Source organism: Erythrolamprus reginae, chromosome 2 (genome assembly GCF_031021105.1).
Source record: "Erythrolamprus reginae isolate rEryReg1 chromosome 2, rEryReg1.hap1, whole genome shotgun sequence".
Taxonomy (NCBI): Eukaryota; Metazoa; Chordata; class Lepidosauria; order Squamata; family Dipsadidae; genus Erythrolamprus; species Erythrolamprus reginae.
The window spans coordinates 17,823,695-17,846,627 of NC_091951.1; positions in this window are offsets into that span (position 1 = coordinate 17,823,695).

The window sequence follows — 22,933 nt, forward strand, 5'->3', positions numbered from 1 at the left end:
CGGGTTTCTGAGGAAGTCGATCGGCAGATTTAAACAGCCCGCCGAATTCGATCGGCAGGTTTTTTAAAAATATATATATATCTAAAATTGTAAATACTGTATTTAAATACTGTATCTAAAATAAATACTGTGTGGAAGGGTTTATAAACACTTAAAACAATGAAAACTTACCAAACAATTACAATATAAATACTTAAATAAGTACTATCAGTCGATAAATTCCACATCGCGGATTTCACCTATCGCGGCCAGGTCTGGAACGTAACACCAGCGATAGGTGAGGGACTACTGTATAAGTACCTGGAGAGTACACATAATGTTTTGTAGAGTACAAGAAGTCCTTGACTTACGACTAGACTGTGTTACTAGACTGCGTTGATCAATGAGCAGAACTGAAAACTTAGGAGATAATGAGGTGATGGGTGTAATGAATCTGATGGTTTATTTAGCAATAAAATATTTGTTGTTGAATCTTCTGGCTGAGGATGAAAAAGGAAAGTTTTCTTTTTCCTATTATATTTTTAGAAGGAAATTTTCTCCTTTTTTCATTATCTTTTTCATACATTCACACACAAATATTTGTGTTATCTTTCTTTCTGTGTGGCATTTAGGCCTCTCTTGGATGAGGAAATGGGCTTGGGACGGAGGAGGAAGGCCTTCAGGGAATCCAGGGCCCATGGTTCCCAGCAGCTACTAGAGGAGGGAGCCACTAGAAAATGTGTCACAAGAGGCTAACAGAAGATGCCACCTAGAGGAGAGATGGGGAATTGTTGGTTCCAGCAGTATCCACTCTTGCTGGGGGTCTGGACGAGGTTGGGGGGGAGTTCCTTTCTCTCCCACACCAAAAAAAACAGTTTAGGCTTGCTATGCTAAATAGCTTCATGTCACCCCAGGTCACAGGTATCTTACAAAGTGTCCCAGTTTCATGTGTCCGCTATATGTTTTTTCTTATAAGCGAGCTAATCTAACCTTTGTCGTCAGGCATGGGGGAATTGAAACATCTCCCCCTGGGCATGTTTAATTTATATATGGTATGCGTGTGTGTATGTCTGTTAGTATATGGGGTCTTTTAAATCTTTAAACATTTTAAAAACTGTTGGATTATTTATGATTTGTTGTTACATGTTGTGAGCCGCCCCGAGTCTTCGGAGAGGGGCGGCATACAAATCGAATAAATAATAATAATAATAATAATAATAATAATAATAATAATAATAATATCCAGGCTAGTGGTTTTCTAACTGGTAGGTTACATAGAAACATAGAAGACTGACGGCAGAAAAAGACCTCATGGTCCATCTAGTCTGCCCTTATACTATTTCCTGTATTTTATCTTACAATGGATATATGTTTATCCCAGGCATGTTTAAATTCAGTTACTGTGGATTTACCAACCACGTCTGCTGGAAGTTTGTTCCAAGGATCTACTACTCTTTCAGTAAAATAATATTTTCTCATGTTGCTTTTGATCTTTCCCCCAACTAACTTCAGATTGTGTCCCCTTGTTCTTGTGTTCACTTTCCTATTAAAAACACTTCCCTCCTGAACCTTATTTAACCCTTTAACATATTTAAATGTTTCGATCATGTCCCCCCTTTTCCTTCTGTCCTCCAGACTATACAGATGGAGTTCATGAAGTCTTTCCTGATACGTTTTATGCTTAAGACCTTCCACCATTCTTGTAGCCCGTCTTTGGACCCGTTCAATTTTGTCAATATCTTTTTGTAGGTGAGGTCTCCAGAACTGAACACAGTATTCCAAATGTGGTCTCACCAGCACTCTATATAGTGGGATCATAATCTCCCTCTTCCTGCTTGTTATACCTCTAGCTATGCAGCCAAGCATCCTACTTGCTTTCCCTACCGCCTGACTGCACTGTTCACCCATTTTGAGACTGTCAGAAATCACTACCCCTAAATCCTTTTCTTCTGAAGTTTTTGCTAACACAGAACTGCAAATACAATACTCAGATTGAGGATTCCTTTTCCCCAAGTGCATTATTTTACATTTGGAAACATTAAACTGCAGTTTCCATTGCTTTGACCGTTTATCTAGTAAAGCTAAATCATTTACCATATTACAGACGCCTCCAGGAATATCAACCCTATTGCACACTTTAGAGTCATTGGCAAATAGGCAAACCTTCCCTACTAAACCTTCCCTATTCTATGGTTTATCAGGAATCCTAGGTCAGAACACCATCCTTTAGAAATCCAGCCTTTAGGATGTTTCCCCCCTATTTCAAGCAAGGGGTGAGGTGGCCACTATCTTTTTCCCTGGACAACCAGTGGCCTGGAGAATTTCGCTGAAGGAAAACTATGTAGTGCTAGGGCAGTCTGTCAGTTGAGAATTCACAGAGAGTACCAGTACTTCAACCCTGTCAGGAAGACACAGGCTATAAAAAGGTCTGCTACAGTAGATTCCTCACCAGAAGCCAGAAAGTCTCCTCAGCATCTCTTCCCAGAGAAGCTAGGACTGGTGGCTAATATAGAGGAAGCCAGGGAGAGGATGGAACTTGATCTGAAGACTATAGAATGCTGAGGAAAAGTACATCAGGAGAAAGTGCACGTGCACCAATACCAATTAGCTTTTAAAGATGGAAAATATTATTTCACTGAAAGAGTAATAGATCCTTGGAACAAACTTCCAGCAGACGTGGTTGGTAAATCCACAGTAACTGAATTTAAACATGCCTGGGATAAACATATATCCATTGTAAGACAAAATACAGGAAATAGTATAAGGGCAGACTAGATAGACAATGAGGTATTTTTCTGCCGTCAGTCTTCTATGTTTCTATCATCAACACTAACCCTATTTTGGTGGAACAGAAATGTCACTTTCCAAAGAAGATGATGTTGAGTTCCTCCTGAGTAATTTTGAAAATAACTGCCAAGGTTACAGCACTAAAGCCTAGGACAGTGGTGGCAAACCTTTTTTTCCTCAGGTGCCAAAAGAGCGTGGGCGTGCGCGATCGGGCATTTGCGAGTGCCCACACGCATAATTCAATGCCTGGGGAGGGAGAAAACAGCTTCCCCTGCTCCCGGAGGCCCTCTTAAGGTTGAGAAAGGCCTCCTTCCCAACTTCTGTTAGGCCCAGTAGGTTCACGTTTCACTCTCCCCAGGCTCCAAAGGCTTCCCTGGAGCCAGTGAAGGGTAAAAATGCCCTCCGGCATCCCCCCAGAGGCTCTCTGGAAGCCAAAAACATCTTCCCAGAGCCTCTTTGAGAGCTGAACGCCAGCTGGTTGGCACACACATGCATGTTGGAGCTGAGTTGGGGCAACAGCTCATGTGCCAGCAGATATGGCTCTGTGTGGCACCTGTGCCATAGGTTTGCCATCACTGGCCTAGGACATGGCTCATATGTTAGATATTGCCTAACTTGTATGCTTAGGAAAAGAAGGACTGTTAAAAATGTAAAACACATGAATATAAATGATAAAGTCATTTATTTTATTGTTTGATGATTATCTTGGTTTTCATTGATTAATCTAACAATATATTATCATTTCCTTTAGTTTTAAATATCCTAAATTGTTAAACAGATGCAAGAATCAATATTTATTTTATTTTATTTCTGTAACTTTTCTATAAAAATTACAATAAATAAATAAAGTTATGAGCCTAAGAAAGAATTTCTTAGTTAAGAAATTCTTAAGTTAGTTAATTAAGAAATAAATAAATTAATTAATTCACTATTTTTATCTTTAGATGTTCCTTAGTATTTAGAACTGGTCTCAAGAGGATAATGAAGCACTTGGGGAAGAAGATGCAAGCCAGGAGCCCAGCACTTGAGGCCAATATGGAGAAGACCTGCACGGCCACCATGGATTTTCCTTTGGTGCTCAGGTAAGCAGGCAGGAAAGAGACCCAGACACTGCAGAAGACCAGCATGCTGAAGGTGATCAATTTGGCTTCATTGAAGGCCCCCGGCAGATTCCTGGCTAGGAAAGCTAATGTGAAACAAATGGCAGCTAGAAAACCCATGTAGCCAAGGGCAATATAAAACATGGTGACAGAACCTTCATTGCACTGAAGGATGATCTCTCCCGGCTGGGTGTGCAGGTCAGATTCAGGGAATGGAGGAGAAATTCCCAGCCACAAGGAACAGATGAAAATTTGGACAGCAGAACAACTAAGAATGGTGGAGTTGGCCAAGCTTTTTCCCAACCATCTCCTCACTTGGTTTCCTGGTTTTGTGGCCAAGAAGGCCAGCACAACCATGATTGTTTTGGCCAACACAGAAGATACAGCTCCTGAGAAAACAATGTTAAATACCATTTGTCGGAGAAGACAGGTGGCTTTCCTCGGTCGACCCAGAAATAAAAAAGAGGACAAGAAGCAAAACAGGAGCGAGACCAGGAGGATGTAGGAGAGGTCGCGGTTGTTGGCTTTGACAATGGGAGTTTCTCGGTATTTAATGAATGTGATTAAAACAGACCCTGTGCTTGTGAACAACAGTAAGGAAAAGGAGACCAGGAACATACCCAGCTGTTCTTCATAGGACAGAAAGGATATTATTTTGGGGATACACTGAATGCGCTTCTTGGTTGGATATTGATCATCGGGGCACATGGTGCATTTTTCACTATCTGAGAAATAAGAAAGGAATATTTTTTTTATAGTCTATCCTTTTACATTTCCAGAAAATCTTTGGATGACAACTGATACAGAGGGATAGGAAAGCCATAGTCACTGGTGTGTGTACAGAAATATTGTACAGGTTTGGCATATTCAGGTTTCTCCCCGTGTAGGTTTCAGAGATTTCTGGCTTCCTCCCTTTTCGTAAACTTCAAAACTACAGGACATGAAATTGATTTTGACAGAACTAAATTAATTTCCAAAACAGAACACTACAACAAAAGAATAATCATGGAAGCCATTGAGATAGAAAAACACCACAATATGAACAAGCTTGATGACACTTCCTGCCTACCAGACAACTGGAAACCAGCCTTCATTAACAAATGTATCCCAGCCATACAAACTGAAACCAGACCCAGAACAACACAAGACACTACCACCAATCACCTCCACCAGACCAAAAACCCACACCCATCTTACAGACCAAATACAACCACCACCCAGAAGCCAAACTACAGCAGTGCCCCCAATTGTTGCAGCCCCCTCTGATACACACACAAAGCAACCCGTCAAACACCATAAACACATGACCAGACCACAAACTTGCAGCCAAACAAAAATTGTTACACCCCAGACACACATTACAAAACAGCTAAGTAGCCTGCAAGCTCCAGCTACTCAGGATATCACCCCCCCAATCCGCAAACATCAACTAATCAGCATACATCAATTACATCAATGACCCCAGGTGTTACCCCACTGACTCACCAGGAAGTTTCAACACAGCTTGAAACTGCTGAGCCAGCGCACCACACCCACCCACCAGTATTTATAGAGGGAAGGCAGCTCAGGTCTCACAGTGTTCACCCTAGAACAAGGACAGAAGCACCAGCCTGAAGATGACGAGTGGGACCTCGTCGAAACGTCACCAGAAATCTCTGAAACCTACACGGGAAGAAACCCGAATATGCCAAGACTTTCAAACACACACACTACACACAAACATATATCGTATATACTTGAGCATAGGTCGAGCTTTTCAGCACCAAAAATGTGCTGAAAAATCCGACCTCGACTTATACTCGAGTCACTGACAGTGCTCGGGCGCTGTGATAGCCCGAGCGCCAGCAGGGACTCTTCAGATGCTCCCCTCTGGCGTCTTGCGACCGTGCAAATTATTTCTCAATGAAGGGACCTTTTTTTCCCTTCCTCCGCCAGAGGAAGTACAGGAAGAAATATCTTCTACCTATATTTTTATTTTTATTACTTATATTTATCTATATTTTTAATAATTAATATTTTTAATAATATGAACTGTTAGTTTTATATTAACTTTTTTAAATTAAATTATTGTGGGGATTTTTAAGTGGATGGGAGGATGGTAGTGATGGCATGAATGAATGGGATTATTTTAGTAATTATTGGAATGAATGGAATACTGTGAATGAAAATGAATGGGAGGGGGTGATAGATGGAATGGTGTGGGTGGGGGGGATTATAATATGTATGATATGAATGAATATGACATGAATGGAATTTTGGGCACACCTGACGCTGGAAGGGCAGGAGGGGGGGGGGCACTTATCTCTGGGGTGGCAGAGGATCAAAATATCCCGGTCTTGCTGGGGAGAGACAGGTATGGCGGAAGCCATGGAGCTAGCAGTTCCAGGGGAAGGAGGGATCACTGCTTAGTAGCGATCCCTTCTTCCGGCTCCATGAGCTTAACTCAAGGCACTGGTGATGAGTGTAATTCTGGCCCTGGGCTCAAGTTGTTGCTACTCAATGCCAGGTCGGTGGTAAATAAAGCTCTCCTCAATTCAATGTCCCCTCTAATTTTTTTCTGGTGTGGGCGGAAAAGTATAGTGTGTGAGCGGCAGTCCCTTCAGGACTGGGCGGTACTCTTTCCCTCTCACTTTTTCCCTCTCGGCTTCTGGGCAGGTTTGAAAAACTCTGAGTTGATGATGATTTTTAAGTGAGCGATTGCTCACTGCTCAGCTTAGAGGGAACTATTTATTTATTTATTTTATTTATTTATTACTTAGATTTGTATGCCGCCCCTCTCCGAAGACTCGGGGCGGCTCACAACATGTAGAAACAAATCATAAGTAAACAGACAAATTTAAAAATATTTAAATATTTAAAAAACCCCATATGCTAACAGACACGCACACAGACATACCATGCATAAATTAAACATGCCCAGGGGGAGATGTTTCAGTTCCCCCATGCTTGACGGCAGAGGTGGGATGAGGAGGCCGACCTGGCTTGTGTGACCGAAACCTGGCTGGGCCCAGAGGGAGGAGTTCCTCTCTCTGAAATTTGCCCAGCTGGGTTTCGGGTATGGCACCAACCTCGACCCCAGGGAAGGGGGGGAGTGGCTATTATAGCCAGGGAGGGTCTTGGCCTGCATAGGCTCATTGCTCCAGAGGTTGCGGGTTGCGAGTCCCTCCTGGTGAAGTTGGACTTAGGGGTTCAGGTGGGCTTGTTACTCACGTACCTGCCTCCCGGCTGCGTGTCAACAGCCCTGCCTGTGCTACTCGAGGAGGTGGCCCGGCTGGCGGTGGAGTTCCCCGGACTTATCGTCCTGGGGGACTTCAATCTGCCATCGCTCGGCGGTTCCTCTGGACTGGCACAGGAGTTCATGGCCACCATGACAGCCATGGACCTGACTCAAGTAGTTCAGGGTCTGACTCACGAGGGTGGGCACGTACCCGATATGATATTCCTCTCTGAGCAATTGAGTAATGATCTGAGATTAAGGGGCTTAGAAGTGTTGCCTTTGTCGTGGTCAGATCATTTCCTACTGCGGCTTAACTTCCTGGCTCCAATCCTTCCCCGCAGGGAGGCGGAGCCAATTAGGAGGTTCCGCCCCAGACGCCTGATGGATCCAGAAGGCTTCCAGATGGCGCTTGGGGTTATTCCAGATACACTCATCCACAGTTCGGCAGAGGCCTGGAACAAGGCTGCAGGGGAGGCTCTTGACCAGATTGCGCCATTGCGACCTCTCCGCGGCACTAGACCCCGTAGAGCTACATGGTTCAACGAGGAGCTCCGGGTGTTGAAGCGCCAGAAGAGACGTCTGGAGAAGCGATGGAGGAAGAGTAAGTCCGAATCCGATCGAACACTTGTAAGAGCTCATATTAAGACTTACAAAGTGGCGCTCAAGGCGGCAAGATGCGCGTATCATGCCGCCTTGATTGCATCAGCGGAATCCCACCCGGCCACTCTGTTTAGGGTAACCTGCTCCCTTCTTAATCAGAGGGGAGTTGGGGAGCCCTTGCAGAGTAGTGCCGAGGATTTTAACACGTTTTTCACTGATAAAATCGCCCGGATCTGAGCGGACCTCGACTCCAATTGTGAAACACAGTCGACTGACAATGAGTCAGTCGAGGTGACTGGGGCTAAACGTCTTTGTCCATCTGTCTGGGAGGAGTTTGACTTGGTGACACCTGATGAAGTGGACAAGGCCATTGGAGCTGTGAGTTCCGCCACCTGTTTACTGGATCCGTGTCCCTCTTGGCTGGTTTCGGCCAGTCGAGGGGTGACACGGAGCTGGGTCCAGGAGATTGTCAACGCCTCCTTGGGGAGGGGGTCCTTTCCGCCCCTTTATAAGGAGGCGGTTGTGCGCCCCCTCCTCAAGAAGCCTTTCCTGGACCCAGCCGTGCTTAATAACTACCGTCCAGTCTCCAACCTTCCCTTCATGGGGAAGGTTGTTGAGAAGGTGGTGGCACTTCAACTCCAGCGGTCCTTGGAAGAAGCCGATTATCTAGGTCCTCAGCAGTCTGGATTCAGGCCCGGCTACAGCATGGAAACTGCTTTGGTCGCGTTGATGGATGATCTCTGGCGGGCCCGAGACAGGGTCCTGTCCTCTGTCCTGGTGCTCCTTGACCTCTCAGCGGCTTTCAATACCATCGAAAGTGGTATCCTTCTGCGCCGGCTGGAGGGGTTGGGAGTGGGAGGCACTGTTCTTCAGTGGTTCTCCTCCTACCTCTCCGGTCGGTCGCAGTCGGTGTTAGTGGGGGGTCAGAGGTCGACCCCGAGGTTTCTCCCTTGTGGGGTGCCTCAGGGGTCGGTCCTCTCCCCCCTGCTATTTAATATCTACATGAAACCGCTGGGTGAGATCATCCAAGGGCATGGGGTGAGGTATCATCAATATGCCGATGATACCCAGTTGTACATCTCCACCCCATGTCCAGTCAACGAAGCAGTGGAAGTGATGTGCCGGTGCCTGGAGGCTGTTGGGGCCTGGATGGGTGTCAACAAACTCAAACTCAACCCAGACAAGACGGAGTGGCTGTGGGTTTTGCCTCCCAAGGACAATTCTATCTGTCCGTCCATTACCCTGGGGGGGGATTATTGACCCCCTCAGAGAGGGTCCGCAACTTGGACGTCCTCCTCGATCCACAGCTCACATTAGAAAAACACCTTTCAACTGTGGCAAGGGGGGCGTTTGCCCAGGTTCGCCTGGTGCACCAATTGTGGCCCTATTTGGACCGGGAGTCATTGCTCACAGTCACTCATGCCCTCATCACCTCGAGGTTCGACTACTGTAACGCTCTCTACATGGGGCTACCTTTGAAAAGTGTTCGGAAACTTCAGATCGTGCAGAATGCAGCTGCGAGAGCAATTATGGGCTTCTCCAAGTATGCCCATATTACTCCAACACTCCGCAGTCTGCATTGGTTGCCGATCAGTTTCGGGTCACAATTCAAAGTGTTGGTTATGACCTATAAAGCCCTTCATGGCACCGGACCAGAATATCTTCGGGACCGCCTCCTGCCGCACGAATCCCAGCGACCGGTTAGGTCCCACAGAGTTGGCCTTCTCCGGGTCCTGTCGACTAAACAATGTCGTCTGGCGGGACCCAGGGGAAGAGCCTTCTTTGTGGGGGCCCCGACCCTCTGGAACCAGCTCCCCCCTGAGATTAGGATTGCCCCCACCCTCCCTGCCTTTCGTAAACTCCTTAAGACCCACCTCTGCCGTCAGGCATGGGGGAACTAAAACACCTCCCCCTTGCCCATGTTGTTCTGTTGATTGATTGACTGTGTGCCTGTTTTTTATATATACTGGGATTTTTTTAATGAAATTACTAATTTTAAATTGTAATTAGATTGGTGGGCATTGGATTTGGTATTATGTACTGTGCTGTTTTTTATTATTGTTGTGAGCCGCCCCGAGTTTGCAGAGAGGGGCGGCATATAAATCCAATAAATCTAAATCTAAGAGGGAGGCAAATGGGAGAGGGAGCCCCCTGGCCACGGACCAGGCAAAGGGGGAGAGAGGTAGAGAAGCCTGGCTGCTGTTGCCAATTTATCTATTATTTATCTATCATCTATCTATCTATCATCTATCTATCTATTATCTATCTATCATCGATCTATTATCTATTATCTATCTCTATCTATCTATCTATCTATCTATCTATCTAATCTACTGATGCTTCAATTAATGTAATTTTATTGGTTTCCATTTTTACAAGTTACCAGTAGCCACTGCATTTTCCACCCTAGACTTATAGTTGAGTCCATAAGTTTTCCCAGTTTTTGTGGCAAAAATAGGTGCCCCGGCTTATAATTGGGTCAACTTATACTCGACTGTATACGGTATATATGTTTTCATAGATTTTCACGGGTACAGGTATGAAGGTCTTGGCATATTCGGGTTTCTTCCCGTGTAAATTTCAGAGATTCCTGGTGATATTTCAACAAGGTCCCACTCATCATCTTCAGGCTGGTGCTTCATGTTTGCCCTAGCACAAGGCCAAAAGCACCAGCCTGAAGATGACGAGTGGGACCTCGTTGAAACATCGCCAGGAATCTCTGAAACTTACACAGAAAAAATTCAACAAAAAACATATGATACATGTATATGTGTGTGTGTGTGTCTCCTTTTTCATTATCAGCAAAATATGTTGCACACACATTTATATACATACACACACATACATACGTATGTATGTGTGTTATATGTATATACACACACTATATGCTGTACAATATAGTTCCAAAGTGATATTACTTCTGGCCCAAGAAACATTACCCGCTCTGCTATATACTTCTATCACTTCCTACTTCATCCTTTTCGGAGGTAGAACTGAACTTTTTTCCTTATTTTTCCCGTTATTTATTTATTTATTTATTCATTCATTCATTCAATTTTTATGCCGCCCTTTTCATTAGACTCAGGGCAGCTTACAACATGTTAGCAATAGCACTTTTTTTAACAGAGCTAGCATATTGCCCCCACAATCCGGGTCCTCATTTTACCCACCTCGGAAGGATGGAAGGCTGAGTCAACCTTGAGCCGGTGATGAGATTTGAACCATTGACCTACAGATCTGCAATACAGCACTCTGCCTGCTGCGCCACCCCAGCTCATGGAAGACATTGGGCAGGTTCAAAAGAAAGATCAAAGACAAAATACAATCTTAGATTTTGCATACTGTCCAAAATGCTTTAATTGATTCCAACAGCATTTCCTCTGGAATAACCCACCTTTATGAAGGGAGATGGTCCCCTCTGGACAAGGAACACAATCATAGCAGCAAACTGGCTCTCCTTCTCGCTTCTGCTTGAAAAATCCAGGAAGACAATTTTCCACACATTTGGACTGAGGCAGAGACTGAGCAGAAAAGCAAGGAATGCCAAAGAAAATGTTTTAGGACTCATGGGAAATGGTGCTAGACATGAATAGAAACATAGAAGACTGATGGCAGAAAAAGACCTCATGATCCATCTAGTCTGCCCTTATACTATTTTCTGTATTTTATTTTAGGATGGATATATGTTTATCCCAGGCATGTTTAAATTCAGTTACTGTGGATTTATCAACCACGTCTGCTGGAAGTTTGTTCCAAGGATCTACTACTCTTTCAGTAAAATAATATTTTCTCATGTTGCTTTTGATCTTTCCCCAAACTAACTTCAGATTGTGTCCCCTTGTTCTTGTGTTCACTTTTCTATTAAAAACACTTCCCTCCTGGACCTTATTTAACCCTTTAACATATTTAATTGTTTCGATCATGCCCCCCCCCCTTTTCCTTCTGTCCTCCAGACTATACATTAAGTCTTTCCTAATATGTTTTATGCTTAAGACCTTCCACCATTCTTGTAGCCTGTCATAGGTAAATTTGAAATCTAAAAGTTTTACTCTGTATTTTATTTATTATTTGTAAAACCTTTCGAGCAGTGGTTCTCAACCTTGGGGTCGGGACCCCTTTTGGAGTCGAATGACTATTTTACAGGGGTCGCCTAAGACCATGGGAAAAGACAAATTTCCCGTGGTGTTAGGAACTGAAGTTTCTATTCTTGTGTCTTGGAACATATTTTTACAATCCAACCAATCAGGCATTTACAGTGGGGGTATCCCTCTGACCTTCCTGCCAATCAGCTTAAAGCTCTGTTGGGAGAATTGGCGCTAGACTTATAGTTGGGGGTTACCACAACATGAGGAACTGTATTAAGGGATCGCGGCATTAGAAAGGTTGAGAACCACTGCTTTAGAGTCATCTTCGGTGAGATTGATAGCATACAAGGTTGTTAAATCAATCAAACAATAAAGTCTGGAGAGGGAATTGAGAAAAAATCAGACATTGTGACAACCAATGAGTTCCTCCCAGGGGTGGGTTCAGGTTTCTCCTGCTGCTGGTTTGTTCATGGGTGCACCATGTGGGCATATGATACGCCATGTGGGTACCTGTGCAGTACTTAAAAAAACATCTGTGTATGTGCAGAAGTTAAAAACAAGATACTGGCGCCATAAGAGAATCAGTTCAAGGGCGTTGGAGGCCTGGGTCACTAAATTACTACCGGTTCCATGGAACCAGTCATAACCAGGAGGAAACCACCTCTGATCATGTTATTGCCGACAGAATCAGTTCAGAGTTTAGTTTCCTTGGACGGAGAAGAACGTGGGAGTGACTCGGCAGAGGAGGGCTTGGCACACAGCCCAGGCAGTCAATCTCCCTTATCTTCCATTGATTCAGATGATGACATTTTGGACCCACGCAAGCACAGAATTATGCGTAGAAAAGACCAAGTAAGAACGTATTACAGGAAATAAGGGAGGCCACCTGTGTTTGGGTGGGGCTCCAGTAATTAGGGCTGCTGCTATAAATAGCAGCATGTGGGTTTGGCCATTGTGGAAGAATATCTGATCGGAGTTCGTCAGGAATCTTATGTTGCTGGACTTTTTCACACCATTGAAACCAAAGCAGAGCAATGCGTGTGTGTGTCTCACTTTGTTGGAAGAAGAAGGGGTGTGAAGTTTCTTCACAGCTGCTAGCTAAGTACTTAATGACGGCTTAAGAGAAATTGTACAGACTACCCGGTTGTTTTGGGAAGAGTTTTGGGAAGAGTGCTCTTTGCAATACAAAAAGAGTGCTTTGTTTATTTTGATTTTTGTGATAAAGAACATTGTTTTGAATTTTCAAACGTGTGTGTGTCTGAAATTTGTACCCTTGAATTTTCGGGAGGCTCCTATCAGAGAGCCCGGCAGAACAGTTATTATTATTGTTGTGAGCCGCCCCGAGTCTTCGGAAAGGGGCAGCATACAAATCTAATAAATTATTATTATTATTATTATTATTATTATTATTATTATTAAGTGCTTTTACCATATGCTTTAAATCATTAACATTTAAATCATTATTTAAATCATTTAAATTATTATGATGAACTATTGGTATTAAATTTTAGCAAAAAACCCGTTCTGAAAGATTTCTTAATTTTGTATTCTGATAGATTTATTAAAACAGAATAGAATAGAACTCTTACGAATAAATACACTTAAGGCAGGGGTCTCGAACTCGCGTCCTAAGGGACAACTGCGGCCCGCAGGACAATAGTTTGCAGCCCCCACCTCAATATCAAAGTGAAATGTTAGTGCGGCCCAAGTTTCATACGAATGAAAGGTGACCAGGGGATGGGGACAACCCCAGATCGGCAAAACAAGCAGCCTAGGGAAAGTCACCCGCCCCGCTCCTCTCTTCCCCGTTAGAGGGTGGCCGACTCGAAGGCGCTGCCACTGCCAGTGCCCTCCTCCCCCCTGGCATGTCGGAGAGGCTCAGCAAGCCAACGTGCCTCATTGTGGCCAGCACTGCTACAGCAGGTGAGACCTGCGGCTCTGGCTCTCCTCCCTGCCCGCCCGCTTCTTCGGCTTTTCCGGGTGAAGTCGGTGGGTCCAACCAGTGAACGGAAAGGTGGGGTGGGGTGTTTGCTTATCGGGAAGGGGAGGGTGTCTCTCAACCTTGGCCGCTTTAAGCCTTATGGACTTCAACTCCCAGAATTATCTAGTCAGCTATGCAATGGCTATTCCTCAGCTATGCTGGCTGAGGAATTCTGGGAGTTGAAGTCCACAAGTCTTAAAGTGGCCATATATAAAAACAGAACAATAATATAAATCCAATTAATACTACAATTTAAAAACAATTATAAGAAAACCTATCGACCAATCATTCAACAATCATACTTAAAGCATTCAGTGGTCAGGGGAAGATCTAAGAGTTCCATGCCTGGTGGCAAAGATGAGTTTTTAAGCTCTTTCAGAAGGCAAGGAGGGTGGGGGCAGTGCGAATCTCTGGGGGGAGCTGATTCCAGAGGGTCGGGGCTCCCACGGAGAAGGCTCTTCCCCTAGGTCCCACCAGCTGACATTGTTTGGTCGATGGGACCCTAAGGAGGCCAACTCTGTGGGACCTCACTAGTCGCTGGGATTTGTGCAGCAGAAGGCGGTCTTGGAGATAATCTGGTCCTATGCCATGTAGGGCTTTATAGGTCATAACCAACACTTTGAATTGTGCCCGGAAACTGATCGGTAGCCAATGCAGTCTGCGGAGTGATGGCGAGATGTGGGCATTTCTTGGAAGGCCCAAGACTACTCGCGTGGCTGCATTTTGGACAAGTTGAAGTTTCCGAACACTCTTCAAAGGTAGCCCCATGTAGAGAGCATTTATTTAACTGGTTATCACTAAGACTTCAAGATCCCTGTCACAGTTACTGCTCTTAAGCCTGGTTTCACCCAGTCTATATGTGTACCCCCCGAGTCTTTGGAGAGGGGCGGCATACAAATCTAATTAAAAATTATTATTATTATTATTATTATTATTATTATTATTATTATTATTATTATTATTATTATTATTGGTTTTCTTGCCCAAGTGCAAGAGTTTAATTTTCTCTACATTGAATGTCATTTTGTTAGATAGGGCCCAGTGTTCAATTCTGTCAAGATCCATCTGGATCTTGAGCCAATCACCTAGAGCAGGAGTCCCCAAACTTTTTACACAGGGGGTTAGTTCACTGTCCCTCAGACTGTTGGAGGGCCAGACTATAAAAAAACCTCTGGTTTTCTTAACGCCGCCCTGGTGAGGAGGAGGAGGAGGCGAAGTGGAGCAAGTCCCCAACTCCTTGCCGAGTTTTGTCTTTCTCTCTCTCTTCCTTCCTCTCCTTTTCTCTCTCTTTCTTTCTTTCTCTCTCTCCCACTCCTTCTCTCTTTCTTGTTTTATTTCTCTGTCTCTCTATCTCTACCTCTTCCTTTCTCCCTCCCTATCTCTCCCTCTTTCTCTCTTGCTTTCTTTCTCTCTGTCCCTCTCTCTTTCTCTCTCTCTCTTGCTTTTTTTCTCTCTCACTCACTCTTTCTATCTTTCCCTCTTCCTTTCTCCCTCTCTTTCTCTCTGTCCCTCTCTCTCCCTTGCTTTCTCTCTCTCTCTTTCTCTCATGTTTTCTTTCTCTCTCTCTCTTGCTTTCTCTCTTGTTCTCTCTTTCTTTCTCTTTGTCTCTCTCTCTTGCTTGCTTTCTCTCTCACTCCCTCTCTATCTCTCCCTCTTTATTTATTTATTTATTTTATTTATTTGATTTTTATGCCGCCCTTCTCCTTAGACTCAGGGCGGCATACAACATGTTAGCAATAGCACTTTTTAACAGAGCCGGCATATTGCCCCCACAACCCGGGTCCTCATTTTACCCATCTCAGAAGGATGGAAGGCTGAGTCAACCTTGAGCCGGTGATGAAATTTGAACCGCTGACCTTCAGATCTACAGTAAGCTTCAGTGGCCTGCAGTACAGCACTCTATCTGCTACGCCACCCCAGCTCTTCCTTCCTTCCTTTCTTTCTTTCTCTCTCTTTCTCTCTATCTCTCTTGCTTTCTTATCTCTCTGTCCCTCTCTCTCTTGCTTTGTTTCTTTCTCTCTCATTCACTCTTTCTCTCCGTTGTTTTCTTTCTCTCCCTCTCTCTTGCTTTCTCTCTCTCTCTTGCTATCTCTCTTTCTCTATCTCTTTCTTCTTTTTCTCTGTCCCTCTCTCTTGCTTGCTTTCTCTCACTCTTTCTCTCTCTTGTTTTCTTTCTCTTGCTTTCTCTCTTTCTCTCCTCCCTCTCTTGCTCTCTCTCTCTCTTTTCACTTTTTCTCTCTCTCTCTCTTTCTATCTCACTCTCTGTCTGTTGCTCTCTCTCTTTCTTGTTCTCTCTTTCTCTCTCTTCCTTTCTTCTCCACAGAGGCCAGCAAAGGTTTTTTATATTTTGAATGTTGTGCGTGCATGCGTACATGCTCCCCATCCCCCTGCCAGCCTGCCTGGGGGTGGGCGGGGAGGCTCGGCACTGGCACATCCAGGGTGGGAGGGGGCGGCTGCGGCTCCCTTTCCTTCTCCCACCGCATATGTCTACCGCCAGTGCCTCCCACCAAGCTGGCAGCCATCGCCGCAGGTTCCTTGGGCGGGAGCTGCCACTTCCCTCCAGGCAGCCCAGCCAGGCGGCTGTAGAAAGTGCAATAATCTCTGCACTTTCTACGGCCACCTGACTGGATTGCCCAGAACCCGCGGCGACGGCGGGAGACATAGGCGGTGCGAGAAGGAAAGGGAGCCACGGCCGCCCCCGCCCACTGTGGATGTGCCAGTGCTGAGCCTCCCCGCCCTCCCCCCAGGCAGGCTGGCAGGGGGATGGGGAGCGCGCATGCGACATTAAATTTTAGGAAAAATCTTCGCTGGCATCTGCACTTTCGTCGTTCCTTGCCCCCAACTCCAACGCCCAGCTCCTTTGCGCAGCCTTGGAAAAGGCTGCGTGGGGGGTTGTTTTTGCGGGCACGCGTGTGTAAAATCTCATGCAGTGCCACAGGCCAGATAAATGGCCTTAGCAGGCGGGCCGCAGTTTGGGAACCGCTGGCCTAGAGTGTTAGCTATTCCTGTCAGCTTTGTAAAGTTGGTTAGTTCCCCTTGTATTCCCTCATTTATGAAGATATTGAAGAGTATGGCAAAATATGGCAAAGTCTGAACTACTTAAAAAGATCAGCTGAATCCTAATTCCAAAGCTTGTTTCCATTGGATTAACAGTACCTCCATACAGTCTTGATTAAATTTCATAGCTATCAATCCAAAGCTAAACCTGGACACAGATGAAAAGAATTGTCTTCTTTGTTATTTGAGGGCCGGTAATAAGTGAGGCTATCAGCAACACAGTGCTGAGAATATGATGGGCTCTCATACAAGTTTTATGGAGATAAAAGATTGCAGAGGGAATTAAAAAAAGCCATGATCTGTGTCCTAAAGAATCATCAGCATCCCATATTAAACATAGCAGAGTCAGCTTAAAACAGTGTTCCATATTATAGCATCTGAAGGATAGCTTGGTCAACAGTACTGAAGTCTCACAAGCAGTTTCTATTCTCCACTTTCAATTCTCACTGAAGGTCCTTAGTTACTAGATTTTCCCCACCTGAAATTGGTCCTCAGGCTTTGGAAAACAGAAGAAAGATACTAATATTCTCCCCACCTTGTTGACCACCTTTAGCCATGAAAGAACATCCTGATCGATATTCAGTCTCTGTCTGTCAAAACTCCCCATTTGCTTTGCAATGGGATGCTTGGGGAGAATAAATGAGCTCATAATGTTCAGATCTGCTTCTAAGTCTCCATTTGGGTCCAAGTATAGTTTCAAATGAGAAAAATTGCAAAACTTGTTTTTTTCCAGAAAGGGATGAAGCTAGAACACAAAAATCCCAGGAAATTTAAAACCAGAAATCTTTTTTTTTAAAAAAATATTTTTTATTAATTTGCATAAACAAACATGACACACATAACATAAAACACACAGTGGAGCTATAGTCGCTCCGCTCAAGAAAGAAGTCATCTTTACATTCAAAAGGAAAAAAGGGGGGAAAAATCTTAAATCATTAAAAAATCATTTTTTAATGTCATGTATAAGGTGTGTAAAAGTATTAATTATAACATAATAAGTAAAGAATAAAAAACATCTAAAAATTTATAAAAACATATATAGAAATTGTTAAATTATGCATTAAATCAAACTAAAGTAAAGAAAATAAGAGAAGAAAAAAGGAATCTACATTTATATTGTAAATAATCACCCTCTAATACAATAAAACTACTAGTTCAAATATATTTAAAATAGTATAACAACAAAGTTATCCCTTTTTCTTTATTTCCCACCAAATATATACCTTTTGCCATACATTATAAAATTCTGATTCTTCTTGATTGTTTAACCTTCTTGTCATCATATCAAGCTCAGCACATTCTAGAACTTTTTTAAGTATGTCTGTTTCTTTTGGAATCTCAAATTCCTTCCATTTTTGAGCAAAGGCTGTCCTAGCTGCTACTAATATATGAACTATTAAATAATATATATCTTTTTTATATTTATTATTTGATATACCTAACAAGAAAAATTCTGGTGTTTTCTTGATTTCTTGCTGGGTTATTTCTCTTAACCGTTTTTCTATTAGGTTCCAATATTCTTTTCCTTTTGGGCATGTCCACCAAGTATGATAATAGGTACCTATTTCTATTTTGCATTTCCAACAATTAGGTGACTTAGTTTGAAACATTTTTGCAATTCTATTTGGCGGCAGGTGCCATCTATAAAACACCTTAATTTGATTTTCTTTAAAGGAAGTTGACTTTGTTATTTTCCAATTATATGTCCATACCTTTTCCCAGGTATTTAGGTCAATCTCTTTATTTAAATTTCTACACCAACTAATCATGTTGTTCTTTATTGTCCATTCAATATTTTTGCAATTGATTAAAAATTCATATGTTTTTCCAATCAGTTTTCTTTGATTTGTTGTTAATAATTTGCCTAAGGTATTGTTATCTTTTCTAAGAATATATGTTCTTTTATCTTTGTAAAACCTAGATTTAATCCGGGCATATTGCCACCAATCTATAGCAATACCTGATTCCAACAGGTCTTGATTTGTTTTTAAGTTCCATTGATTATCTACTAAATCCTTATATTTCCATATCTTACCCTCCTGTATTAAGTTTGGGCGGGTTATAGCTTCGATAGGAGATATCCATTCTGGCAGGACTAAAAAATAATCTTTCTTTATATCAATCCAAACATCTATAAGTGCTTTTCTGATTATATGTCTCTTAAAGTAAGAATGTGTTCTATATTTTTCACACCATACAAAAGCATGCCAACCCAACATTAAGTCGTGACCTTCTAAATTTAATAATCTTCTGTTTTGTAGGGTAAGCCACTCTTTAATCCAAGTTAAGGATGCAGCTTGATAATACAGTTTCCAGTTCGGGAAGGCTAGACTTCCTGTTTCTTTTATGTCTTCTAATGCACACTGCTTTATTCTAGGTAAAACCAGAAATCTTAACAGTTTTAAAACTGAGCCGATGAATGACACAAATTCAGTCTCACCTTTATTGATTGTCTTAATGAAGAGACCAAAGAGCCATCAGTCAGAAAAGCTATAACTGGGATTCCTTCAGAGAGGGAGGTTTTGGCTAAGTTGTTTAAGGGATTCCTTCAAATGTATATATGTAATATTCTATGATGCTAATCACAAAGCTACTTTATATACACAGGAATTTATTTAAAACGTATAAATGCATACATATCCTTTTTAAAATTAATAGTATTTATACCCACAATATACTTGTTATCTGCAACTTTTTGGAAGATTTTCTGTCATGAGATTAGATTGGCCAAATTCACTGACGTTTATTAGCATAAGTGGATTGAGAGGATTCCTGTTAGATGCACATACATTTATTTGCATGAAGGCTGCTGATTGGCTAATCACACGGCAGGAATTTTAAATGACTGTCAGTGGTTGGCAGCCTCCAGGCAAGCCCTTAGAAGTGGTTTCCCTGCTCATTTGCGCACAAATCTCATAATTCCCCTCCTCCTTTGGATTCCTTCTCAGAAGGAACTGAGATTGATGGTCCTTATTGGCATCACATACCTGCCATGGCTGAATCCTTTGAGCCCCCAAACTCTCTTTTCTTCTCCTTTTGGATCTGGAAGAATATGCAGCATTCAAGGCGTGGGCCAGAGCCTGAACAATACTGTAAAAATTGTGGTCATTTGTGACCCAGATGCCATTCTGTTGGGTCTCCACTGATGCTTTCTGTGTGCATCTTCTCCGTTGTTTGACAGAAAAGATGTGCTTTGAAGAAGAACAGTGAAAACAGTGATTTTTAAGTCGGGATACCCCAAGAAAATGGGATTTCAAGGCCTTTTCTTTGGGGCTTTTTTTCCTTTGATAAACAAAGGTCCAAATACTATGGATGTATTTGTAAAGTTTGTTCCTTTGAATGTTCCATTCTAAAAAGGTGGAGATGATCCAGATTTTCCCTTCAATGGGTTTTGGCAATAGTAGAAGTGTTAAATGGACAAAACGAATGGCGACCATGATGGTACCAATTCTGACAAAGAAAACATAGACATTGACTTGTCTCCACTTAGAAATGGAAGCCCTGAGTCTTATTGGTGCACTGTATGAAAAAAGTTGTGAAATAACAACACAAATTTCATTCCTGACAAATATAGACGTCAAAGCCCTCATGGATTTTTCTCCTTCCTCTGTGTCTGAAGCAAAGAGACCAATCAAGGTCCATCTGAAGTGGAGGAGCAGTTGGACAATTGCTGGGTAGTGGACCCCTTCTTTTGGGGCCATCCGGTAGAAATAGGGAAAATTACTTTTATTGCTCAGAGCCTCTGAAGAAGTTGCGTAAGCAATCTGAAAATGCAATGAAGATTGCTGCATTATATTTGGGCTCAGATCAAGTCCAGATTTTTGATAAATCAAACTTTGTTATCATCAACATATGAGAACAATTTATTGTTGATTACCCATTAGACCACAGCAAGATATAGAATATAAAACATTGAAAGTAAATAAATTATCATGTAAATAAGGGGGGGAAAGAAATAATCAACAAACTATAGCCTACAAATCGTATTTAAGTATGCTTAAAATTTACCACAAATAGACCTACCTATGCTGATAGCAACTGAATTAGCTTGTTCAATAAAATACCTTGTTAAATATTATTTTGTGGGGTCTTTACATACACAGAGACACACACACATAAGCACACACATGTGTTTGTGTTGTCCCAATATTTTGATCATGTGGGGAATGGGTTGTTTAATATAATTGTGTACTGTACTAATTGTGTACCATGACACACACAAAGAAGAAGATCATTTGATGGATACAGAGCCTTTTCTCACCTTCATGGCTGCGCATCCAAAGCCCCCAAAGCAATGAGTTTGGTGCCATAAGTACAGTTATCTACTTTGATCCTTGGTCCCTCACCACTCTGTATCCCAATCACCATCCATGACATCTGAAATGACTAATGGCAATCTTCCATAAGGAATCTATGTTCTACAGAGGAATCATGGAGTCTGTCATCTGCACCTCTATAACTATCTGGTTTGGTGCTGCAACCCAACAGGACCGACACAGACTTCAGAGGACAATCAGAACTGCAGAAAAAGCAATTGTATACTGCACGAGTCAAAAAGAGGGCGGGGAAAATATTTACTGACCCCTCACATCCAGGACATAAACTGTTTCAACTCCTACCCTCAAAACATCGCTACAGAGCACTGCACACCAAGACAACTAGACACAAGAACAGGTTTTTTCCGAACGCCATCACTCTACTAAACAAATAATTCCCTCAATGCTGTCAGACTTTCTACTAAATCTGCACTTCTATTCCACTAGTTTTTCTCATCATTCCTATCACCCATTTCCTCCCATGTTGACTGTATGACTGTAACTTGTTGCTTATATCCTAAGATTTTTATTAATATTGCTTCTTCATTGCTTATTTGACCCCTATGACAATCATTAAGTGTTGTACCACATGATTCTTGACAAATGTATATTTTATTTTATTTTATGTACACTGAGAGCATATGCACCAAGACAAATTCCTTGTGTGTCCAATCATGCTTGGCCAATAAAATTCTATTCTATTCTATTCTATTCTATTGGTCACTCATTACCATCCCATTCACTTTGCCAGATAAAGGAACAAACAGACACACACACATATACAAACCTGTGGGACTTTGTATGTGCCTACTAAAGTTGACATCTGAATGGATATGTCAAAGTCAGCTGCATCAAGAAGAGCCAAAAGGTGGTCCATCCTTCCACAGCTGTAGTTGGGAATATTGGCTTCTCCGGTAGAGAGCATGTCCAGCAAGGCCTCTGAAGTGCCAAGTGTGTTATCATAGTTGTCATGTATGTTGTAGCCCAGTGTGAAATTATGCAGAAGTTTTGTGTTCTTGTTGGCTACTTCAATAGCAAAAATGAAGCGTTGTGTACATCCAGGACCAAAAGATATCATACTGTAAAAAAGTGTTACCATTATTATCTTCACCATTATTATTATTATTATCATCATCATCATCAAAAGCTATATTCATTTTTTTATGTATATTCCTTTGTCTCCACAAGTTTATATCCCTCCACAAGTTTATACTCCCTTGTCTCTACAAGTCTTAAACCAAAACTGATCCATAACCAAAGTTAAATTATAGTTATCTATATCATTTTTAATTAATGTTAAGAAGATGGGATAGAGATAATCTCCACCAGGTTAAGAATCACAAATACGTCATTATTTGTAGTGATGCTGATAGTAATTTATCTGATTTTAAAAATTCTACCATTAAAGTAGAAACATAGAAGACTGATGGCAGAAAAAGACCTCATGATCCATCTAGTCTGCCCTTATATTATTTACTGTATTTTATCTTAGGATAGATATATGTTTATCCCAGGCATGTTTAAATTCAGTTACTGTGGATTTATCAACCACGTCTGCTGGAAGTTTGTTCCAAGGATCTACTACTCTTTCAGTAAAATAATATTTTCTCATGTTGCTTTTGATCTTTCCCCCAACTAACTTCAGATTGTGTCCCCTTGTTCTTCTGTTCACTTTCCTATTAAAAACACTTCCCTCCTGGACCTTATTTAACCTTTGAGCATATTTAAATGTTTCGATCATGTCCCCCCTTTTCCTTCTGTCCTCCAGACTATACAGATTGAGTTCATTAAGTCTTTCCTGATATGTTTTA